At 41.3% G+C, this 26,797-nt stretch overlaps 1 protein-coding gene across 1 annotated transcript in view; it reads right to left on the bottom strand.

The window, feature by feature from the left end:
- LOC122808680 (alpha-2-macroglobulin-like) overlaps positions 1–26,797 on the bottom strand; it is a 2,380,392-nt gene that overhangs the window by 1,946,177 nt on the left and 407,418 nt on the right. The gene's annotated exons all lie outside the window — the stretch shown is intronic.

Raw genomic sequence — 26,797 nt, forward strand, 5'->3', positions numbered from 1 at the left:
TGGGAGGAAACCAGAGCACCTGGAGGAAACCCACTCGAACACAGGGAGGACATGCAGACTACACACAGACAGCACCCCAGCCGAGAATTGAACCGGAGAACTTCTTGCTGTGAGGCGACAATGCTACCGCTGCACCACTGCACTGTCCAATGATGCAGGTTTAAAGGGCAGCAACCCCCTAAAAATTAATTTATTCTTTCTGGTGATTAAGGCACAGGTATTAAACCCTTTACAGATATCACAGTCAGAGTCCAGATGAGAGGGCCCTAAACAATAGATGCACTTTGAATGCGCATCCTAGTTTGGCATTTTGTGCCCTCAGGCCACAAATTGTTTAAACCCTGAAACTTTGCCAGACATAAAAAGAGTAAGTTAGAAAAAAAAATTAATAGTTAGGAAAAGGGTGGAAAAAGAGCAAAAGATATTTAAATTACTAAAACTATATAGAAAGGAAGTTAGCTCACAAAAAGTATTAAAGCTCACTTGAGACTTTTCAGCGACCATATCTGAACGCTATGGCAGCAAACAAGGTCTGAGATATGTAAGGTGACAAGGGTATTATGGGTAAAGGGAGGAGCTCAAGAGATTCAGTGTTCTATGAGCTGGAAGAAGTGACGGAGTTGGATTGTTGGGTCATTTCCAAACCTCCAACAGTTGAGAAATGAATGAAAATGACATCATCAGATTTGTAGTTCACATCATGCTGTTTATAGCACTTCATGGTATTACAGTGAAATTGTAGGTGATAGGGTTCCTACCGGTCCCTGTTTATGCAGGACAATCCCTAGTTAGCCAGTTGTTGCTTGAGAAAAAATATGAAATGGCAAATGCTCTAAGATTTTATAACTAAAAGTAATTCTTAAGTTTCCTTTGCTGTTCAACCTGTATGCCTTCTGTAGAAATTTGGGAATGAGAGGTAATGGTAGGTAAGCATAAAGAAGACTGGAGGGCCAGTCATGGACTAGAGCGTCTCCTGGTGACTCTCCCATTGGAGGGATCAGGACAAAGAACCTGCTGCATTTGTTGTTGAGGGGAGAACTGAATAGGTCACAGTATGTCTGGCCCCATTGATGGAATGTTCTCTCCACCACTTGACATTGAGAGACCATTTCAGAGGTGACAGAATGGACCAGCTTAGTTTGTCTGCAATCACACTGGCTTTCTGCAGTATGTGCATTGCCATTAGAAAGCAGCTGGAAAAGATCACCTATTGCCACACTCTCACTGCTTCTCAGCAAAGCGGATAAGATTTGGTGCCTCCCTCTTTGTTGATGTACCAGACTACAGACTTATTGTCCATGTGAATAGCAACTGTCGCAGAGGTCAGAGGTTCTTGAAAGGCCTGCAATGTTAGGACAACTGCTCTCATTTTCAGAACACTGATATGCATTGTGGTGTCTTCTGGAGACCATGTACCTTGGACTGTCCTTCCCACGTAGTGCTCCCCCATCCCAGTTGGGAGGTGCCTGTGGTCACAGTGGGTGTGGGCAGGAGAAAAATAAATGGATGGCCTTCCGAAAGTTTAAGTGAAGCCACCAAATAAGATATCTTTTGCAAGCTTGTGTGAACTTGACTAAGGAGGTTAAAGGTTGCTAAAGAATGGACCACTTGTAGAATTCGCATGTGAAACCAGGTTAAAGGGACAAGGGTGACAGCTGCTGCCATGGATCCCATGGCTTGTAAGATTAGTCATGCTGGAAAAGAAGACTGCTGGATTACTTTCTCCACCTGAGATCTGAATGTCTGGATTCGAGTTAGAGAAAGACAGGCTATATGACTGACCATGTCCAGATGAACACCTGTGAACTCCAGACTCTGCTTAGGTGTGAGTTGTGATTTGCTGTAACTGATTCTGATGCCTAGATGGAGACAGAGCTGAAGCAAGTAGTCCCTTACCTGTAGCAGTAGATGCCTGGATGGGGCAGTTAGGAGCCAGTTGTCTAGGTGCAAAAATACTCAAAATCTCAGCAGTCTCAAGTGAACACCCTGGGGGTTGTGCTGAGACCAAATGGCAATGCTATGAACTGGTAATGACTGGCTGCCAGCTGGAAGCACAGAAGTCTTCTAGAGCACCTATTCATTTTGATGTGATGGTACGCATCTTGAAGATCTATCGAGCAACCTGTTCATTTTGATGTGATGGTACGCATCTTGAAGATCTATCGAGCACATCCAATGATCCCTTTGTAACACAGGCAGAATGGATTGAACCGTGACCATCCAAGAACCTTGAATACTGAACAGACTGGTTCAATTTACTGAGATCCAGGATGGGTCTCAAGTCCCCTCTCTTCTTTGGCACTAAGAAGAATCACAAATTGGTCATCGATCCTCTCTGGTCTGGGGGACCTTCTGGATGACTCTTTTTTTCCAGCAGCTATTCTGTTTTTAAGGCTGCTGCTCCCCTCTGATTGGGGTAGAACTTCAGGGATTCTCTTCATTCTTGTAGAGGGAATTTGGGAAAATGGTATGATGTATCCCCTGGATATAATTCTCTGTGCCCATGAATCTTTTGTTATGGATGGCCAGGATCTTTGCTACAGAGACAAATGCCTCCAACTGTCTCCAGAGGGCAGCAGTTAGGTCCCCTTTAAGGAGTGCTGGTAGGTCTTGTCCGCATACCTCTCAACCTGGAAACATCAACAATCTGGACAAGGCCCATGAAAAAATAGGCACAGATCTGTACACTGATTAACATAAAAGTTGCATACATAATTATGCAATCCCGTCCACTCCAGTGGAACTGTGGGATACCAACTTTCAAATGCAAACTGAAGAAAAGACAACCAAAATATGGCACCAGAGTTCCCCTGCAGTCATTCCAATGTCCCATTACCTGGTTATTTCGCCCCATTTAGCATAAACACTAATGTGCATACTGCTTTACTTCTACAATGATTATTTGGATTTTATTTTTACATTTTATAGCATATTCCACAAACACTAACAGACATCTGCTAAACAAAGCAATACTGTCTCACAATGAAAATAGTTAGTATTTAAAACTTCTCTGCACTTGAAATTCACATTCAGTGAAACAGCATTGAAATCCACACCACATCCAAAGAAAATGCATCGGGCCATTGGTGGATAAAGATTGTCTTTGGGCTGTTTTCATATCATAGGCCCCTTGCACACAAAACAAGAAACATGCATGTGTTCTTTGATACACCTTCCTGACTTTATTAAATTATATTTCTTTTATAATACAGCACAATTGTTAGACTTAGAGCACATTTTAAATTTATTGTTTGAACATGTTTCCAGTAGGCAATGAAACAAAATGCATGAACCAATAATGATAAAACTTCCCAATTCAGAACATTTCCATCATCAAAGTCTACTTACACACACACACACACACACACACACACACACACACACACACACACACACACACACACTTATACATATGGTTTACTATCACATGTTCGTTCGTCTTTTAGACGAACTATGTATGAAAACCACTTGGTGGAATCGGTAGGGCGATCACCACAATGCCGAAGCTGACATGAGCGAATGGCAGCTGTTGTCAGCTCCAACACTGCGGTGCAGATCTCACTATAGTGAGGATGGGGAAATGTACCTTTACTCTCACTGTAGTGCGATCTCGGAGTTTGTATATATAAGTAGGGGGGGTGTGGGAGTGCAGGGGGGGCTTGCCCCCCAGCAAAAACCTGTTGTAGTATGTTGTGTAGATAGGAGCATTTCAGTGTAGTTGACATTTTCGACATTTGACTGCACTGAAATGTTCGCTTCGACATTAACACTGTTCGGTGTTCAGATTTACAAACATTTGGTTCGGACATCTGTACATTCGAACAATGTTATGTCGAACATGTGATAGTAAACCTATACACACATATATATATATAGAATGACAGTAGTGTAAGCCATGGGCATCTTGCACAGCTTCTCAAAGTTCATAGGTTCATAGGTTCATACTAGGCTATCTGCCCAAGGGCATTTATAAGCCTAGCCCATAGTTATGTGGCTTTCGCCACCCCTTTAGTTTGAATAAAAACTATGCCTATCATTTTGCTGTGCCTCTGTCAAGCAGTGACACTGAAGTAATCCCTGGGGTATATCTGCGATCTCCCATCCATTGGTCAAGATTCCTCTTGAACAAGGCCAGAGAGGTGCTCTGCCTCACATGTACCGGGATTTTGTTCCACAGCATAGGGAGTCTCTGGGTGATGAATCTGTCCCTCCAGCACGTTCTATTTATAACCGTGTCAAGGTTTAAGTCTCCCGCCCTTGTGGTTCTGAGGGTGAAGCATATTCATCAAATCTGGGTTTGACATGGCCTTATATGTCAGGCACAGGTCACCTCTGAGCAAGCGGTATGAGACTGAATAGAGCTGGAGTTCTTTCAGTCGGGCAGCATAAGACATATTTTTGAGACCCTTTATCCTTTTGGTGAGGTTATTTCCAATTTCAGTTTTTTGCTTGACTTACTGATTTGTGTTATAAGACCAACACAATAGCTGTAAATGCACAACAAAATAAACTAGGTGAACTGCATGTTTTAAGGCTTCTAATTCTTAGTCTAAGTACTGACAGACCCTCTCCTACATTCATCCTGAAGCATCAAAACTATCATTGAAATCCAGGTGCTGTTAACTGGTCACTCTTGCTTCTCCACTATCTGCAGTGGAAAAAAAGAAGTTATGTCCTTACCATAACGTTCCATGTGGAGTGTTCATCTCGCCTTGGTTATTACACATGGGTTTGGAGCCGATCCTCGGCTCCGTGCCGGCCGACTGCAAGCTCTGCATCGAGAAGAAGCTCGAGGACATCTAATACCCACAATCCCCCTCTGCCTTTACCTCAGATCTAGTTTGCAAGCAAACCAGACATAAAGCACGCACACATGCCAACTATATACATAAAAATACATATATACAAACATACCCAGAGTATGATAGTAACAGTAATACTGCAACAGCAGAAGGAGAATACTCCAGACCAGGCACCAAATCGAACGTTCTTCCTAAGGGTGGGAAGGTGGGAGTGTAACAAAGCGAGATGAACACTCCACATGGAACGTTATGGTAAGGACATAACTTCTTTATGTGAGAGTGTTCAATCTCGCCTTTGTTCTTACACATGGGTAGCGTGCCTAGCTCCATGATCCTGAGGAACTCAAGGGAGAACGTTCTTGAGCACAGTGGAACCAAAGGTTGCCCTATCCCTAGAAACCCTGTCCACTTTGTAATGAGATATAAATGTATGTGGTTTAGCCCAAGTAGCAGCCGCACAAATAGTGTCTAAAGGTAAGCGAGCTCGTGAGCCAAAGATGTAGAAATTGATCTGGTAGAATGTCCTCTGGGTTTTGCTGATAATGTTTGATCAGAAGCTTCATAAACATAAATGATACAGTCAGTTAGCCACTTAGAAAGAGTTCGTTTAGTAACTGCAAGACCCTTTCTGCTGTCAGCAAAAGCTACAAATAGTTGATCAGATTTCCTGTGATCTTTTGTTCTATCCAAATAAAATCTGAGTTGTCTATGGACGTCTAGTTTGTGCAACATATACTCCAATTTATTAGAGTGGTTTTAAAGAAGGTGGGTAATTCGATGGACTGATTAATATTACTAGTAGAACAAACTTTGGGAAGAAAGGATGGATTAGTGCGTAGGGATACTCTGTCAGAATGAAAAATTAAATAAGGATGTTTGACCGAAAGGGCCTGAAGCTCAGACACCCGTCTAGCAGATGTAATAGCCACTAGAAATAATGTTTTCCATGACAAAATTTCAAAGTGCAACTTGAAGCTGGTTCAAAGGGTGGTAACATCAATTTAGAGAGCAATAAGTTTAAATTCCACGGTGATGTCGGACTTCTGACTGGTGGTCTGATATGAAAGGAACCTTTTAAAAAGGCTTTACAAAGTCTGTGAGCCATAATAGGTGCACCACTTTCTTCTACATGATAGTTAGAAATGGCAGCTAACTGTACTCTTAAAGTAGCTGGGGAAGCTCCTTCATGAAATAATTCAGTCAAAAATTCTAAAACCTTATTTAACGGAGCTGAAACAGGGTCCAACTGATGTGACTCCGCCCAGAAGACAAAACGTTTCCACTTACTGGTGTAAGTCTTTGTAGTGGAAACTTTATGAGAAGCTACCAAAATATCTTGAACCGCCGATGTAAGGGGAATTGACCTGGCTAGAAAGGGAAGCAGAGCAGCCAAGCTGCTAGATGGAGAGATTCTAGGGATGGGTGAGGAACTCCTGACGAGTGAGTCAGTAGATCTGGCTCTGGGTCCAGCATCCAAGGTCCCCGAATGCAGTGATGCAATAGAAAGGGGAACCAAATTTGACGAGGCCAGAACGGAGCAATGAGAATAATAGTCCTCTGAAGGTTGTTTGCTTTCTGCAGAAACTTTGCAATCAGGGGAAATGGAGGAAAAGCATATAGGAGACCCGGGGGCCAATCGTGCACCAGCGTCCCTGGGGACTTCCCTGGAGGGGTAATAGGGCAAAGTAGCTCCTGCATTTGGCGTTCATTGGAGACGCAAACAGATCGCAGGTAGGCTGGCCCCATTTGCGAAAAATCTTTCCGAACTGACTGTTTGAGGACCACTCGTGAGGCAATAGTATTGCTCTGCTCAGCCTGTCGGCTATGACGTTGGATGACCCCGGGATGTGCGTTGCGATCAGAAAGCGAACGGTGGACTCTGCCCATTGCCAAATTCTCATGGCCTCTCTGCATAGTTGGTAAGACCTGGTTCCCCCTTGCTTGTTTATGTACCAGACTATGGACATGTTGTCTGTCTGAACTGCAATGGTCCCTGGAGGAAGAAGGGGAGCAAAGTGTTGCAACGCCAAAAACACTGCCCTCAACTCCAGAACATTGATGTGCAGATTGTACTCCAGATTGGTCCATTCGCCTTGGACTGTCTGTCCCTGAAAGATGCCCCCCCACCCTATCAGGGAAGCGTCCGTGGTTATCGTCGCTGACGGTGTGGGTAGCACAAATGGTCTTCCGCCGGATAGGTTGCAAGTCTGTAACCACCACATTAGGTGTGATTTGCATGTTTTCGTTATCAATATTTCGTGAGTCAGTGGAAGTTGTTGGAATGACCATTGTGCAAATAGAAGCCATTGTAGCACTCTCATGTGCAGTCTTCCCAATGGTATCGCAATGAGAGAAGCTGCCATGAGACCCAAAACTTTCAGAACAATTTTTGCTGGGGACTTTCTGGACGACAGAAGAAGGGAAATGTTGAACTGAAGTGCTAATATTCTTTCTGTAGGAAGTTTTAGAACTAACTGACGCGTATCTAATTCTGCTCCTATGAATAAGATATGCTGTGATGGCTGTAGCAACGATTTTTCGAAATTTATTGAAATGCCAAGGTGTGTACAAAGTTGTAGGGTGTAATCCCTGGCTTGTATCAGTTGACGCCTGGTGGTGGCAGACAGGAGCCAGTCGTCCAGATACGGAAACACCTGGAATCCTAGGCGCCTCAGATGAGACGCTACCACTGCCATGCATTTGGTGAAGACCCTGGGGGCTGTGGTCAGACCAAAGGGCAGGGCTCGAAACTGATAATGACTGGCTCCCAGCCGAAGCGCAAATGATCCCTGGACGCCCTGGCCATTTTGATGTGGTAGTATCGTCCTTCAGATCTATTGAGCACATCCAGTCGTCCTTCTGTAAGAATGGAAGGATCGATTGAAGCGTGACCATTGAACTTTTCTTCTTGACAAAGGTGTTGAGATGGCTTAGGTCCAGAATTGGCCTCCAGTCCCCTGTTTTCTTTGGAACTAAAAGAACCTTGAGTAAGTTCGAATCCTATTTGGTCCGGTGGGACTGGTTGGATGACTCTTTTTCTAGCAGCTTTGAAATTTCTGTAGCTGCTGGCTCTCGAGATGGGGTGGTACATCTGGAAGTTTTCTTTTTGGAATGGGGGTGGATAGAAATGGGATATTGTAACCTCTGGTAACAACGCTTTTTACCCAATTGTCTGAGGAAAGGTTTTGCCAGGCCTGAGGGTATAAAGCTAAGCGACCCCCGACTGCCTCCAGAGCAGGACAGTCGGGCCTCCTCTCAGGAGTGCTGAAAAGGTTTGCCAGGGAGGTTATCCCTGTCACCTTGGTTTTGCGGACCCCCTCTGCCACCAGGGCGGCGTCTTCCACCTCTGCCCCCCCCCTGCCTCTAGAGGGGGCATCACCCTGTGTGTTTGGGAAAGATCCTTGGGGTTTTCGAAACCACATTTTCCCACCACGTTGCCCTTTGGGGTACGGTCTGGAAGGGATGGAACAACGGACTCCGACAGCAGACAGAGTCTTTCCCTCCTGTTCACACCGGGTAAGGGTCTCCTTTACTTTAGGGCCAAAAAGTGTGGCTCCGTCAAATGGGGCGTTAGTAAAGGAAGACTTGAAGACTTCCAAGAATGAACATAAGCGCATCCAGGATTGCCTACGAAGAGCAATCGCTGAAGCCGCTGCCCTACTCGATCCTTCGCTGCATAGGATATCAGCCTCATGGACGAAGTTCACAATGGACGTAAGGGTGTTGAGATGCGCTGTAACTTTCTCTGAGACAGCGGCATCTGTAGCACCCTGGAGGGTATCTCCCAACTCTTTGACTAGATCCCTCTGTAAACGTGTAAAATGAGTCAAATAGTTCAGGGAACGCATAGAGAAAGCCGCTGAACTAAAAATGCGCTTCCCGTATCTGTCCATGGTCCTAGAATCTTTGTTAGGCGGATGGACAGATGAGGAAGACTCCGACATCTCCTTTTCGTGGCGCTGCCACCACCATGGCGTCTACTGGAACTCCTTTGGTGAGGTAAGCTTTGTCCTGTGGTGCCGTGATGTACTTATTTGGCTTCCTAGGGACTGGTTCCACCGTGTCAGGAGTCTCCCACGCCCGACGAGCAATTAATTCCATTAACTCATCAAAGGGCGGAGTGACCCAGGAGGAGGAAGGACGGGCACCAAATGCCTTCAGCAAAACTGACTCATCCTCAGAAGGGGGGAGGGCTTGCCAGTCACCTCTCTGTTTTAGGATCTCCAAGATGTCAGAAAAGAGACAACCTCTGAAGGTGACTTAGGGACCCTTCTGACTCATCTAAGTCAGTATCAGATGTCAAGGATTCTTGTGGAGAATCCAAGTGTCTCCTCTTACACAGTCTTTTCCTAGGAACTTCTTCGTGGGAGCATCCGAAGAAGCCTCCGAGGAAGAGGGGCACCCTCCACGGGTGGCTGAGACAGTGGTGCCCGGCGCTTGGATGTGGCCGTGGGTGCAGAGGAGGATAACGGTCCTTTGTGGGGAGGAGAAGCTGTACCTGCTGATGTGGTTGTCTGGGTAGACAACACCTTCCTCATGAGGTCGAAGGCCCCCGGGTCCCGAGTCGAGGTATCTCCCGGTTCCCAAGAAATGGGAAGAATCCCCAAAACAGGAGCCGAAGGCACCGACCCGAGGACGGAACCGAATCGATCCGTGCGAGGCCCCGAGAGGGAGAGTCGGAACCGAAACATCGGTCCGACTCGGTCCCGAACCAAGGACGGACCTTCGGCCCAGAGACTCCGGTACCGGATCGGATGGAGTCGAGGTGAACGGTGCCGACCGAGAAAAAGACGGTTCTGGCACCGAGGGCTCCACAATCATCAGGTCAGCTTCTTCCGGCTCCGAAGACTGGACAGGTCTCGGAGGAGGAACAGGTGGAGATAGTGGCAGGCCTTCAAGTCTCGACATCAACTGAGAGGAGACCGAGATAAGTTGGGATAAGGCCGTATGCTCCATCAGTTTCTGCACCACACGGTCCACATCGGTGTCGGAAAGGGGCCTAGAAGAACGAGTCGAAGGGATCGAAGACGGAGCCGACCTCAGCAGAGTCGGTGGAGGGAGCTCCGTCACCGGTTCCAAGACTCGAGGCTCGGAAACTGCCAACAGTTGAACACTCGGCCCCGAAGTCTGTGGAACCGGTGATCTAACTAGACCCGAAGAGCTCGGAGCCGATGACTTTGGCTCCGACGCCTTCGACCCCTTCGAAGACTTGGATGCCTGGTCTGAAGCATCCAAAGCCTCCTGGAAAGAGGGTTTCAGCAATCCCTTGTCCATCAGTTTCCTGCGCCTATCTGTCATGACCCTCCCACTAAAAGAGTGACAAATAGAGCAGTCCTCTTGTAAGTGGAGAGGGCCAAGACAGTAGACACAGGAACTGTGGTTGTCTGTGACCGACATCTTTTGGCCACACTGACAACGTTTGAAGCCAGATTTTAATTTCTCTGACATAATACCAAGAAAAAAAGACAGTCCAGTCCAGTAAAAGTCAATTCCAGTGAAAAAGAGTCAAATCCGGTAATAGAAGTCAATTTCTCAAGAAAGCAGACTACAACAATTTCTTAGTCAAAGTAATCCAAGTAGGGGTGGTAGGCCCCGAAAAACTCTGTACCCTATAGTTAAACTAAGTAACTAATCTAAGGAACCGAGAATTCTAAACCCACTCACACACTTTACTCTTAACTTAAATGACTAGATTTAAAGTAGTTTTTTTCTGAAAAAAGTAAACAGAATAGATAATTTCTTATCTGAAAAGCCTCGAGCTAGCCTCCAGCGATGCGTATGCAGCAGCGGCAAACTAGATCTGAGGTAAAGGCAGAGGGGGATTGTGGGTATTAGATGTCCTCGAGCTTCTTCTCGATGCAGAGCTTGCAGTCGGCCGGCACGGAGCCGAGGATCGGCTCCGAACCCATGTGTAAGAACAAAGGCGAGATTGAACACTCTCACATTATGTGTTTATCTTGAATGATGGAAAATGTACTGTACTTGTTTAAAAATATTTTTCTTATAATGCAGCACAGAACATAATAATTCTGATTTTCTGTTGCTTGTATAATTTTGGAAAGTTGCTACCTCACTTAAAGGGCTCTGTAAAGTCACATAGATGCATCCTGATATATCTCTTAATGTCTACACCTGAACCTGCACCCGTGGGGTACCTTCCACTGTATGGGAGATCAGCCTCATAGACACATTGGATATCAACTGAAGGGTGATCAGTTTTACGAGGAAACTATATTTTGTCCTCAGAAGATGTGGTCCCAGAAAGAGATTTGGAGAGTTCTTTAGTCAAATCTCCTTGCAATCTTGCAAAGTTTATCAGGTAAGTCAATGGACATACAGCAAATATAACTGAAGCATACACATGCTAACTGAATCTTGTCCAAGGTCCTAGACTCCTTGTTAGGGGGATGGACAGAAGAGGCCTTCTTCACAAGCTCTTTTTACAGTCATCCACGACAACCATGACATCAACTGGGGACCCTCTTGCTCCAGTGTATTCTGTCCTTTGGAGGGGCTAAAAATTTGTCTGGACACTTAGGAAAGGGTTTCACAGTATACCTGTCCCTCCACCTCCAGTGAGAATTGAGATCTGTAAGCTCATCAGCCGGGGGGGGGGGGGTCACCTACAACATAATCAGCCACACAATGAAAGCCTCTAGGAACAGCAACACCTCTGGTTCTGAAGGGGTCTCAGAAGACTAACTACCTTTTTGGTACAAGAGCTCTAGAATGTCTCCAAATGAAACATCTTCAGGTAGAGATCCATGGGACCTTTTGCCTTCATCAAAATCAGTGTCCTCCATGAGAGATTCCTGAGGGGAAATCTAAGTGCCTCCTTTTACACATTCTCTTCCAAGGGACCTCATCAATGGGATGGTCTGGTGATGTATCAGAAGAGATGGGGGAATCCTGAGGAACTGACTGGAAACTTGAATGGGCTGGCTGTCCCAGTAGAATGGAAGAACGAGGCTCAGAGCAAAAAACTGAAGCAGATAAAGTGATCAGATTTGAGGGGGTAGGTGTGATGACCCACCACTGGAACATTAATCAAGGAGCCTTAATCTTCACCACTGGCAACAGTGGGGGATGTACACTGGGAGGATAACAAGTACACACACAGTATTTCCAGATGCAGCTCTCTGCATCAAGCGTAATTTCCCTTAAGAGCACACAGAGACCACAGTCCATCTGGGGCTGGTTTCTCCCTTTTTCTCCAGATCCCCAAATAAGACACCCACTGGCACAGCTATAGAGTTGAGATCTCAGCTAAGTGGCCAAGCCAAGACCTCCATCACCCTCTCTATCCAACCAGTGCTTCGAGTCCCTGCCCAAGTAGTTGACACACACTTTGGGGTTTGATTTACACACACACACACACACACACACACACACACACACACACACACACACACACACACACACACACCTGGGAAAGGCTTGCACTGGGTTACTAGCTATACCACCTTTTGCCCAGACTATAAGGTAGTTATCATTGCCACCAGCCAGCTCCTTATCAGCTACTTTATGGCCCCTAACAAAGGGTGTCCAATCGTACCGTGTAAATATTAATATTAATACAAATGGTAGTTTGTCCAATAGCAAGGCTATTAGGAGTGGCCCACACAGTGTCACCAAATAGATATGCAAGTACTCTCAAAACTTAAATATATCTAGACAGATCAGCCATAATGAAATGTTTAAATATATTTAATAATAAATAAAAAAAGAACAAGAAAATACTCGGTATATATTCACAGTGACATCAAAGTTCATAATCACAAGAAATACTTAAAACAACATTGCAGGACAGTCTCAAATAAATAAAGAAACATATCTAAACTAAGCTTTGTTATATTCCTGACCATATCTAAGAGAATTACTATACCCTAGAAACTTATTTCATCAGAGCAAGGCAGATGATGTGGTGAATTGTTCATGTCAGATCCATAACGGAATACAGAATGCTCTGTCTCACTAAGAGATTCCTAAAATTAATATCTCAAATATTACTGCTGGATAGCTTGCAGAATGACATCATTTCTCAGGTGAAACCCCCACTACTGGAAATAGCAGTATTTAGCATCTACCTGTGAAAATACATAGACCTCAGATCTTTGGCAGATGCTGGAAGTCATAAAACAATTACATTCCTTCATGTTTTCAAAACTAGTAATTAGATCACTCTGAAGATAATACAGAAAGGTATTCAGCACAGACATTATGTCTCTGGCCTAACCTACAAAGTAATTAGGTTTCAGTTATTTTTCTAAGGTTAACCTCCTGTATTCCATTTTCCACTATTAAAATATATACATGTAAACAGTTACAATAGTGCAGTAGGGTGCACTGTTGTTACATTTTAAACACAAGCACTTTATAAAATAACGTTTTAACACACGACTGTACAGACCAGTTGGATATACACAGAGTATGCAGTTCTAATACAGTTGTAATACAAGCATCTTCTATAAATCATGTTGATATTCACAAATGAGCTGTGCTGACAGTTTCCCCCATTGTCACAGTAGAGATGTCTTTCCTCTAGGTAAATCTCAAAGGAAGAGTACTTGAGAAAGACTGAAGTCGATGGTAAAGGAGCTGAAATCTCCCTAATCACCAGACCTTGTAACCCTGCAAGCACTCCACCCATGGATACAGTAAGACTTCAGCTGTCCTGCACTGAGGCTCTGAGAGGCAAGGATGGCTCCAATAACCTTGGAGTAAACTTTGGTCCCCCGGATTCAGTGCCAACATTTTGGCCCCAAGAGTCCTATGGCTCTGAAAGGCTTGGAGCCACATGACTCAGAGAAGTGACCAGAGTTGAAGAACAAACGGTCTTCAGATCCAATGAGGCCACCCCTAGTTGTCTCAGGTCAGAGGGCTCTGAAACAGTAAGTCAGACTGGAGAAGGAGAAACCAAAAGGGAAGTAGTGACAGACTTCCTCATGTATCAGATGGGAGATGGAGCTGGAGTACCCCCACTTGGATCTGAGCTCTGAGGAATTTCCTCATTATCCTATCCAATTCAGTTTTGGATAAACTATTGGAAGACCTGAGAGAAGAGGTCATAGATGGAGGTCTAGAATGTTTGTGGGGGAATTCCTTTAAGAAAGGTGAGGACAGCCAAGATGTTATTGAATCTGGGAGGGTAAGAGGTGCCCAAATTCAGTGCGATTTGGATTTCTGTGCAGAGGGATCGAAAGTGGATAGATCTGACTTTTTTGAAAGTTTTGTAGATGGCTCTGGGGAAGGAGCTGAACAGAACGTGGGATCTTATGACAGTCTTTGTCTTTGGAAGCCAACTCAGGCTTCCCTTTGTCAGTTTTCTTGGAGGAGTTTGAGCCCCAGCTGAAGCAGAAGAAGAAGAAAAAGAGATGGGAGGGAGAAGACCCTTCAATACAAGTTTATTCCTCCAGTCTGTGAGTGCCCTATAGATGAAACCAGCATATATGGAACAGTCTGCATCTTAATGAGCTGTACACAAACACTATATGCATTCTCTGTGGGCATCCAAACTAGGCACCTTATGCCCACAGATGATGATTTTTTGAAGTCAGTAGGCTTTATCAGCCATAATGACTATGAAAGCAAGGCTACGGAAAATTTTTAAATAAAAATAAGAAAGAATAACTACTTTTTTTGTTTTGTTTTGTTTAGAAAATATAGCAAGGAAAAGTTACCAACAGTGGTAGAGAAGAAATACCTTAAAAAGGGGGTAGAAAGAAAGAATAAAGGTAGCAAAGTACCAGCAATGCTGCTAAAGAGAAATACTGAAAAACTGGCTAAAAAAGCAAAGAAAAAATTACTGATGATGGAAATTTACTGTAAAGGGGAGGAAGGTGACAAAGACATCAGTAAGCACTAAAAGGGAATGAAATTTTTAAGTACAAACTCCCCATTTTAACTAAGAATTCACCAATAGATCGAGAGTGAATGGGTTTCCATCTGTAGCGATATGGCGACATATGAGATCTGGGATATTTAGGCAGGTAGGGCATTTTAGGTAAAGGGAGGAGCTTGAGACTTTTGGATCCAAGTATCTGGTAGAAGCAGCCGAGTCAAATCTGAGTCAGATCCAAGATTCATCAGTTGAGGAATAAATGAAAATGACAACATCAGATCAGCTTTTATCATCCCTCTAAGACAGCATATGATGTATGACAACAGGCAAAAAAGTATTTGGTCTGGTGGAAGAGGAGGAATTCCCTGAAGAGGAAGGAGAGACTTCTACTGTCATTCATGGTCTTGATGGAGAACTCTCAGAACCCATCTGTCTGAAACAATCTGCTGCCAAAAACTGAAAAGGAGGTACAGATGTTCTGGAGGGATTAAGGGACTACTGGGGGGGGGTCCCTCATATAGTCATTCTGACTTATTAGACTCTCCTTTATTCTGGGACATATTGCTGAGACTGTATATTTTGCTTTTTATTGGAATTAGACAGGAGAATAAAGAATGCTTTGGGAAGTTTGGAGAAGAAAGTCTGAAAAAATCTCAGATCCCTTGAATCAGCTTTCCCCTCTCATCACATTTTTTTTAATGACCACTGCAGCAGAAAGTCCAAAAAATAGCTGTCCATACTGGTCTGTAGTTTCCTGTGTCAACATTGTGGCCACCCTTGTGCAGAGACACAACCACAGCTGTTCTCCATTCCTCAAGCATGAATCTATTTGAATGGCTGAAGTTGAACAGATTCCAGACAGGGTCAGTGAGGCAGTGTTTCATACTGACAAGGAAACACCCTGGTATGCTGTCAGTCTCCATGTAATGTGTTTTATCTCCATGAGAGCTTTTATGATTTGCATGGAGGTAATTTCTGTGGTACATAAGCAAGGTACTGTGTGGGGGAAAGGTGAAGGAGACAGAGGGAGAAGCTTTAACTCAATTTGTCAGCTAATATGTTAGTAATGTCTTCTGGGTTTGAATAGGTAGTGTTGTTATAGATCAACTCAGTAAGTAATCTGCTGTGCACTGTTTCTAAGATTCTGAACATAGCTGAATTATCCATGGCTGTCCTTCCTAGAGGTGGGGATTTTCAGATCATACATAACGTTGATGGGTTTGATTTTATGTCTAAGGTACCATCAGCAATCAGCAAAAGCCAGCATTGCAATAGCACAGTATCGGCATTCAGAAATGAATTCCAGTGCTGTATTTTCTGTACTTTCTGTCACGGCTGAAGTGCTTTGTGTGTAGTGTGATGTTGTAACAATAGCAGGCAATTTTTGCTTCTCAGCTTTAAGCGTTCAAGGAACTGTCCAGGGCACCAAATAACCTAGTTATAGTTAAATCCGATGTAAAGCCTTATCCCTGCAAAAATGTTGCTAGAATATGTAACAGAAGAGAGAAACTCTTCATGTTTAAAAGAGTATGTATGCAATGATGCTATTCACAAACAGAATGTGGAGGTGTGCCATTATAATGATCTTCTCTTGGGTGTAAAATGAATTTTGCATATTAGATTTTAAATAACCAGTTTTTGTTTTCATCTCCCAGTTTTGGGTAAATGTTTTATAGCATGAAACACATATGACAGTAGTGAAAATTATTTAAAAAAAGTTATATGTAGTAATATAAGTATTGTTGGAATCACAACTGTAGATTTAATAGCAAGTATTGTTGGAATCATTTACAACTGTAATAAAGCAAAGCTTAGTTTATCAAGAAGTATGAGGTAATGTCCAGAAAAAAACATTATTTAACATATCAAGGCTTCTGATTTGCTTTTCATGTGGAATTAACTGATTACAGGGGTGCTAAATATCTTTTTCAGCTATAAAGATGTTTATCAACACTCTAATAACAAGATATCTGTCGTACTAAACGTCTCCTGTGAGTGTTCAGTGACAAATATTTGCCCAAGTGCTGCAAAGTGTCAGCTTAAGGCACTCACAGCAGCTATGGCAGTGAAAGTCTGTATGCTAATGTGCTCGCTAATATGAATGAGCTTCTGGTAACAGTTCAGGAATAAGCTCCATTCAAAACTTAAACTGGAGTTCAAAATACACCTTTTACTGTATATTATAGCAATAACCCATGCCTGGGTGTGGGTAATGCGGGATTTAACCACGGTTGGCGTGGTTTGATCCCGAGGGCGAAGCCCGAGGGACCAAACAAAGACAACCGTGGGTAAATCCCGCATTACCCACACCCAGGCGTGGGTTATTGCTATTATACTATGACATTATTTAAGAAAAGAAACAATTACTTTTCTTAAATAATGGCATTGTATAATGCCTCTTTGCTGCCCTTCCGCAGCTGTCTGGCATCCGTGGCAGTTCTGATGTACTGCGCATGCCTACGCAGTACATCAGAGCTGTGGCCAAAAGCAATGGAGAAAGCAAGATCTTCGTTGCTTTTTTACTGTTTCACTATGTTAAATGGGTTTAACATAGTGAGACAGCTTTAAAATAAGCAACGGAGATGTCCATTGATTATTTTAAAGCTGTCTCGCTATGTTAAACCCATTTAACATAGCGAAACAGTAAAAAGCAACGGAGATCTTGCTTTCTCCGTTGCTTTTTTAAACCTGTCTCGCTGTGTTAAATGGGTTTAACATAGCGAGACAGCTTTAAAATAAGCAACGGAGATCTCCGTTGCTTATTTTAAAGCTGTCTCGCTAAGTTAAACCCATTTAACATAGCGAGACAGGTTTTTAAAAAAAGCAACGGAGAAAGCAAGATCTCCGTTGCTTTTTACACACTGTGTCGCTATGTTAAAGGAGTTTAACATAGCGAGACAGCTTTAAAAAAAGCAACAGAGATCTCTGTTGCTTTTTTTAAACCTGTGTCGCTATGTTAAACTCTTTTAACATAGCGAGACAGTGTTTTAAAAAAAGACTTATACTAATGGAAAAAGTCTGGGCGACCGGACCTTTTTCCATTAGTATAAGTCGATTTACAACGTGCACGCTGGCCAATCAGCGTGCACGTTTTGGAATATTAATAGGGGGTCATGGTATAATATAGCAATAACCCACGCCTGGGTGTGGGTAATGCTGAATTTACCCACGGTTGGTGTGGTTTGGTCACGAGGGCGAAGCATTACCCACACCCAGAAGTTGGTTATTGCTATTATACAATAATTTAAGAAAACAAATATTTACTTTTCTTAAATAATGGCATTGTATAATGCCTCCTTGCTGACCTTCCACAGCTGCCTGGTATTCTGCAGCAGTTCTGACCTACTGCACATGCGTATGCTTACGCAGTACATCAGAGCTGTGGGTGGAAGCAACGGAGAAAGCAAGATCTCCGTTGTTTTTTTACAAAGTGTCTTGGTATGTTAAAGGAGTTTAACATAGCGAGACAGCTTTAAAAAAAGCAACAGAGAAAGGAAGATCTCAGTTACTTTTTTTTAAAGCTGTCTCGCTATGTTAAACTCCTTTAACATAGCGAGACAGTGTCTAAAAAGCAACGGAGATCTTGCGTTCTCCGTTGCTGTAAAGAAAAACTTATACTAATGGAAAAAGTCTGAGTGACCGTACCTTTTTCCATTAGTATAAGTCTGATTTGCAACATGCATGCTGACCAATCAGCATGCACATTTTGGAATATTAATGGGGGGGGGGTCGTTGTATAATCTAAATTACTGACTCTGGAAATGGAAGAGTACAGATATATATTTATGTATCCACTGTGCATCAAAACCTTTAAAGTTTATGTAGTTCATTGATATTATAATCCTAGTTTGGCAATTTGACTACTTTAAGCAAGTTAAATGAAATAATGTATAACAATGACTGATGTTTTGCACAGAAGATAACACAGTCATACTTGTCATCAGTGATCATCTCTAGCTGAATCTTGCATAAGCAAGTAAGTATAGAGGATTAACTGACACAACAGCGCCTTCACTTCAACAATTGGCTTAGCTTCTGGTGTCAACCAAGGGGCGTCCAACATATATCAGCCAAGACAGTCCTAACTACTTTGCCAGGGATGGCCTGCACCTATATCCATAAGGCTTTTATATGTTGATTAAAACCTTGTCCACCCCCATAGTGCCTTTTCTAAGCAATGTCTGTCTGCAACAGCTTCCATCTTAATAAAACTAAATTTGGATAATGTAACAGTATTGCTATTCAATGCAAGGAGCCTCCACAAAAAATCCCTACAGGTAATGCTTACCCTGGAATGCAACGATATATGCATCATCATGGAGATCTGTCTCAAGACCAGCGAGAGCACCCCATCAGGTACAGTTTCAACATGTACTATGTATTCAGGCCCACCAAAGGTACTAAAGGAGTCAGTTTCTCTATATTCACAAAAAATAATCTCCAGGCTCGTTAGACAGGACAATGAAGTGGATCTCCTCCATGTCCAACTCACCATTAACAAAACCCCTGTGACCCCTTCTATGTCCCTCTTTACCATTACCTCCTACCTGCCTAGTATGGAGTCCTTGAGCATTAGGCCAAAAAAATTCAACTAGGGGACTTCAACTACCCCTGCATCAACTAAGAGACTTGTACATCCTCTAACATGTATGCTCAGAGATTTCTGGACTTCATAAAAACAAACTGTCTAGACCAGTTAATCCATACCTTAACTAGGGGAGACAAAATCCTGGACTTAGTCCTCACCAATATTAAACAGCACTGTTCCCTACCAGTTGTAACTTCCTCCCTAGTTAGTCACAGTCATAAAAAGAATGAAGCTAGAAGCAACCTCAAATACCCTGGCATTAAGAGATTATGCAAAGGCTAATCTACTAAAACTGAGTGATGATCTAGTTAAATTCAACACTCCCCTCCAACCCTATGACTTCATCGCATATGCAGAATCTTTCACTGCCAAATTCTATCCACATGTGAACAGCTGCATATAAGTATCTGTCCCTCCCTAAAGAAAAAACAAAGCCAAATTTAGAAATAAATCCATATGGTGAAACATAAATATAAAAATGCTCTACAAAACTCATTATGCAGAGTAATAAATATACCTATCAAGATACCAGAAATACTCTTGGTAAACTGATCAAATCAACCACAGACAGATACAGGTTAAAAATACCCACCCAGGCAAAAGACAACGAAAGCCTTCTTTAACTATGTAAGAACCCTCAGAAACAAAGTCCAGTACTGCACAGAGCTAATAGTATGTGATATCACATACATAGACCCTAAAGGCATAGCCAGTTTACTAGTGGATAAATTTAGCTCTAACTTCACCCCCTTTCTCCCCTACACTGCCAGATCACATACCCGCAGCTACACTGCCCCCTCGAATTTCCCAAGTACAAGTCCGCAAAGCACTTTCCATGGCCAAGAACATTGCTTCTCTATAGCCGCATAATATACCAGGCTGACTACAAACCAACAAGAAACAAGACCTGTCAAGCCCCTACAGAAACTATTCAATATGAGCCTCCATTTGTGCTAAATAAATGGAGGACAGCAACGGTCATCTCTCTGCACAAATGTGGGGCATCAAAGGATCTGGGTAATTAACAGATTTATAAGTCTGACTATCCTCATCTGTAAAGCTGTGGAAAAGATCATTATGGAATTAAAACATGTATAATAGTCTCGTTTGGCTAGCATGACATGGGTAATCTACAACCTCTTGAACAAAGTCAGTTTAGTTTTGTCAAGGGAAGATCCTGCCTGCTTAACCTGGTCATCTTCTTCAAGAAGGTTAATGAATCAATGGATGATGGAGAATCAGTACACACCTCATATCTAGACCTTGCAAAGCCATTCAACACCATCCCATATTCAAGTACTTTTGATAAACTGTCCCAACTAAATGTCAATCCCTAAATAATTCACTGGATATCAACCTGTCTCACAAACAGAATCCATAAATTGAGGTGGTGGCTCTACCTCCAAACAAAAAAAAAGACCCTGTTACTAGTGATGTACCTCAAGGCCCAGTCCTTGGGCCATTTTTGTATGTCATTTACTTCTGAGAGGTCACAGCTAATGTAAAGGGCTTATGGCTGACTAAATATGCAAATGACTGTAAATTTGGTGCCATCATAAACTCTCCAGAGGACAAGATGACCTATCCCAAACAGAGCTGGTGTCATAACCATGGATTAAAACTAAATGCCAAAAAATGTATAATAGTCTCTTTTGGCAAGCATGACATTCCCGGTAGCTATCACATCAACAACACACCTCTGAAAATTGATTCAATAGTTAGGGGTGTGAGAACCTATGTGGATAACAACCTGCCCTTTGATCATCATGTAGCCACTATTGCAAGAAACTCTTTTTTTCATCACACAGCTTATTAGTAAGGGTATGGCATCTAGGTCGAGGGATGTGATCATTCCACTGTATTTGGCAATTATTAGGCTGAGCATTGAGTATAATGCACCCTTCAGTATGTACCTGTCCAAACAACTGCACAACTTGAATGACCACACTGTTTCCTAACAAAGAAAATCTATTGCCTAAATCATAAAAACTGCTTTGATCATCTCAAAGCCTCGCCCTACTTCTCAATATCATACAGGCTACTGAGAGTTAATCTTTGTCTTGTGTACACAGCCTCAGTAGACCCTGTCATTTCAGATCTACTGCACATCAACAAATCAAGTGGTGGAATCAACACCACTCAAGAGATCTTAATCTCTTCCGCAACATAAATAGAACATGTTGGATAGATAGACGTGTACTACAGAGAATACTACTTATTTGCAATTATCTTCCTCTCCACATAAAGCACTTCCTTTACTCTGTTCAAACATATTGATGAATGGATGAGGACACTGCAAATTCACCCTTGGTTTTGCACCCTTGTCCCTTATGTATAGCGGTAACATGTAAAAATGTTCAGGCCAGCTGTGGGTTATTCATACTTAAGTTACAAAGGTTAAGAATTTCATGGAAATGCAGAGCTAGGCTTCTAAAGATCTTCATGGGTCAGTAACCTAGCAGTACCGATGAACTTATGACATCCATATCCTCGACTCCCTGTACTTTAAATAAATACTACAGCTAATAACCTGTTTTCCAAGTTTTTCTTCTGGAAATGCTGGGCAAATCCATCTTAGTCTAATACCACCACCATGTCATTCTCCCTATTTAACCCAAATACCAGATGTACCAACTTATTAATGGGACAATTAAGATTCCACCCAAAAAGAGACCAGCACTCAGTGGCAGCAGGATAAAATTGGATTTATTTAAGGTTGCCAAAATCAACCTACTATTATTGCACAAACCGGTTTCGGCTGTTAAAGCCTTTTTCAATGTGACTTAATCAAAAACTTAAATTTCCAAAAACCATAATGCATCCTGGTTCATGTTTTATACCCACACCTTAAAGTGGTATTATCCATTCTAATGTTTCTATGCAGAGTACTTATGCATTGTATTATACTATGGAGTTCATAGGTTCATAGGTTCATAGGTTCATACTAGGCTATCTGCCCGAGGGCATTTACAAGCCTAGCCCATAGTTTTCTGGCTTACGCCATCCCTTTAGTATGGGGAACTATACCCATTATTTTGCTGTGCCTCTGTCGAGCAGTGACACTGAGATAATCCCTGGGGTATATCTGCGATCTCCCATCCATTGGTCAAGATTTCTCTTGAGTATAAATGAAAATCATTTCTTGAACCTGTTTGAACATATTGATTGACCATATTAACATGCTTGTGAATGCTTACTACTTACACATATAATTATATTGTAAAGCATGTATTATTGGCCTGTGTTCATTGCCCATGTATGATAAGGCCCATAATAATTATTGGTATCAACCCAATTGTGTGAATAACAAGTTTTGTTTATGGCTAATGTTGGTTTCTATTTGAGTGGGTATGTTTGTATGTATTAACAAAGGGTCACAACTTGATTGTTGAACATTTCTTTTTCAGTCAACAATAAGAAGTTAAACAAGTCAGCTTTTGTGATTTATAACTATATTTTTTAAGAGGCTTAACCTGGATGTCCAGTTATCTGTCTACTTGAGTCAGGGGTGTTTGTATGTATGTATTAACAAAGGGTATAACTTTATTGTTGAACAGTTCTCTTTTAGTCAACAATAAGAAATTAACACAAGGCAGTTGATGGGATTTATAACTATATTTTCTGAGAGCATAAATCTAGAAGTAGAGATATTTAAACAGCAATGTGTCAAGTAATTAGTGGACTCAAGAAAATTTAAAGACTGTTGAATCTTTATTTTTATTCTGGCCTTAATATAACAGGTTGTGTATTTTTGGATGTCATATTTGATACGGAACGAGGGGGAGTCCATCTTATATGTAGAAGGGTTAGAACCAAAATTGGAGATTAAGTGATTTAAACAAGTGATGTAACATACATTGTCCTGAGGGCTTTACACTAATGCTGGCTTACAGTTAATTAAACTTACAGTATATTGGACCAGTATATTGAATATTATACAGGCAAATTACGGCTAGATGGTTCAGATATTTTTTTAATAATTTTTTATCATTTATATTTAAACATTTAGATTAAAATATTCAGTTTAAAATTGTTGTTAATCTGACCAGAGATATATAATTGGGTGAAATCATTTAGTGAGAATTCTTTCCTTTCTTATTTACACATTGACAAGCAACCCTACACAAAAGGGTACTAGTGGATGTGACTTTCTACATAAAACAAATGTTATAAAAAATACACTTACGGTGGCAAATACTACAGGTTATTTTTGAGATAACAAATTGTTTTAGTTCCACTGATTGTAAGGGCATCAGGATTTACAATAAAATAACTCTTGAAGTATATCCTTACGGTGGATGTTCAGACAGAATAATTTATTCAGCCCTGTAGGGCAGAATTCCACCTATGGTAAGGAAATTTGATATAAACAATTTTTTCAATAGGTTATATTGTGGATGTCTGAGCGTCATTTCTATACATATTGTGCATCTTGGACCAAACAATAAGCAAAATAAATACAAAATTTATAATATATTCTGGTCGGATTTAATAACAATGCATGTATATTAACAAGATATACAAATAAAAATCAGGCTTTAGAATATAACAAGGTATATCAACACATATATAGCTTTTGTAAATAAGAGACAATAACAAAAGTTGACTACGAATATGGATCTAAATGATATCCTAAAAGGCCTGTCGGCTGATAAGGACAATTTAGAAGTTTTTGGACTTAATACAGGTCAAGCTCTAACGACTGACGGCAATGTTATTTCTAAAGAAAAATGTACACATGTTTTTTCTAAGTTACAACGACAAATGAAAGCCCTCAGAACAAATATATGGCATCAGACGTTATTCAAAGCATATAAAATTAAAGATATAACACCAAGAGGACACCGTATTAAGTTACAACCTTTAGTTTCAAACATTGATAAAGAATTAAGGCAGGAATGGGCTATAGCCCAACATCAAGCATCGATGTTATTTGTGGAATGTCTCACCAAATATTATGACAGAAACATCCAAATTCTTATCCAAGAATTACAAACAACTTGTTCAGAAGCTGAGACTTTTTCTGACACTAATTATTATCAGGACCAGTTATCCCTACTAGCTAAAGAATTAAACAATATAGAAACAGACCTCAAGAAAAGAAAACTACATAAATTCAACCGAGACTTAGGAGATTATGAACAGGGCATACCCTTTGTCACTTCTAAGAATGTGAGGTTCAATGAAAGTATATACAGACCACCCAGGGGTAGGAAAAGACCAAGACCCATTTTAAAAAAACATGAAAGCAAAAATCAGTTTACTACGGATGATGATTTTTCATCCACTACTGAAGGTGATGTTTCTTCCAACCAGGCGTCCCCAGTGGCCAAAAGAAAGCAGTCCCTCCCTTTAGGGGTAACAAACGTAGAGCAGGCAGGAAGCATAAGCATGGGTGCAGAAATGGTGACAACCAATTTACAAACACTTTTGAAAAAAATAACGACACAGTAAATAATGTATTGAATATTTCATCAGTGACACTTACAGAAACTCAATATAAAGTGTTAAATAAAGGACTCAATTTTGTACCCACTACACCTGTGTCTGAACATTTACTGGTGGATGACATCAATAATTTTTGTAGAACACTTAATTTAAAGTTATTCTTTTCAGATGCAACCAATTCTCAAAGATCTATTGGTTTTAGGTTTGGAAAATCTTCATTTATACCACCAATGGACAAACATGTGTCTATATTTAAGGAGTGTGTTTTGAAAGAGTTACATTTTTCTAAAAACATGGATAGTACTCATAGTAATCTTAACCAACAAGAACGTGAGGCTCTTAGGCAATTACAACAAAACAAAAACATTTTGATTACAAATGCAGACAAAGGTGGCGGTATAGTAGTGATGGACTATACAAAATACAAGGCGGAGGCTATGAAACAGTTATCTCAAACTCAGTTTTATATCAAGATGGTAGTGGATCCAACTCCAAATTTCAAAACAGAAATAGATTCATTCATAGATTTAGCCGTGGAAGAAGATATTATCACTTTACAAGTGGGCAACCAACTTAAAGTTTCAGAACCAATGCCGCAATACTTTTATTTAATACCTAAGACACATAAAGATCTCAATAATCCACCAGGCAGACCGATAGTGTCAGGCCGTGGCTCTCTTACCGAACCTTTATCTGCTGTTTTGACTATCTCAAACCATTATTGCCTATGATCAGATCACGCATCCAGGACACAACACAATTCCTGAATATTATTGAAGATTCTCAACTGGAGGAAGACTGGCTATTATGTACATTAGATGTAACATCTTTATATACTAGTATCCCACATAGAGCAGGCATTCTGGCTGTTACATATTGGTTAAAAGAATCAAAACTATATTCCACAGGATTTAACAACTTTCTGATCAAGTTAACTGAGTTTGTATTACAAAAAAACATCTTCTATTTTGAAGGTAACCCCTTTTGGCAAATCAAGGGGACAGCTATGGGGGCATCTTTTGCCCCAATTTATGCTGATCTTTTTATGGGATACTATGAACTCAACTTCATATATGATTCTCAGCGGAACATTTACATGGAATACATGGACATATGGCGGAGGTATTTGGACGATTGTTGGTTAGTGTGGCGAGGGAGCAAGGAGGTACTATCTAAATTTGTGGATTATCTTAACAACAATCCATTTGATATAGAATTTACAGTCAACATTGGATATAATGAAATTGTATTTTTGGATGTGTCGATTAACAGACTACCGGACCATACATTAGCAACAACAATACACAGGAAGTTTCCACAATACAATACGATTCTCCATGCAACAAGTTCTCATCCCCGCCACATTATCAATAATATTCCCAAATCACAATATATGCGCCTGAAAAGGATTTGTTCAACTCCAACAGAATATTCCAGTCAAACAGCAGAATTAACAACCAGATTTGTGGATAGAGGATATAATCCTAACCATTTAAATAAAACAGCTGCACAAATAGGAACAAAGAGCAGACAAGAACTTCTCCAGTACAATAGATCCACAGAAAGTTCTAAGAAGGGTAGGCAACCGATCAGATTAGTCACTACGTATGGCAATAACACAATTTGGTTCAGACAAATAGTTAACAAATATTGGAATATATTACAGTCAAACCCATTTCTTTTTGACATTCTTCCTGATACCTGCTCTTTTTTCCTATTGTAGGGGACGCACAATCCAGTCTAAGTTAACACATTATAAAAGGTATACACCAGGGATCAAACATCATCATTTAGTTGGTTGTTACCCCTGTGGACACTGCAGTTTATGCCAATATATTTGGAAGACTAAGGAATTTACTAGCAAAAATACACCCAAGATATTCAATATAACAACTTTTGGCAACTGTAGTTCAGATTGGGTGATATATTTGGCCCAATGTTCTTGTTCAGCTTTCTATGTAGGGCAGACTTCCAGGCCCATTAGAATTAGGATTAGCGAACACCTTAGTTCAATCAGAAACAGAAAAATAACTAATGCTTTATTCAAACACACTCTACAACACACAGGAGCTTCATTTAAGTTCATTATAATAGACAAAATACAATTACACAGGAATT

Source organism: Protopterus annectens, chromosome 8.part0, assembly GCF_019279795.1.
Source record: "Protopterus annectens isolate FY-2018-M chromosome 8.part0, PAN1.0, whole genome shotgun sequence".
In the NCBI taxonomy this organism is placed as follows: domain Eukaryota; kingdom Metazoa; phylum Chordata; order Ceratodontiformes; family Protopteridae; genus Protopterus; species Protopterus annectens.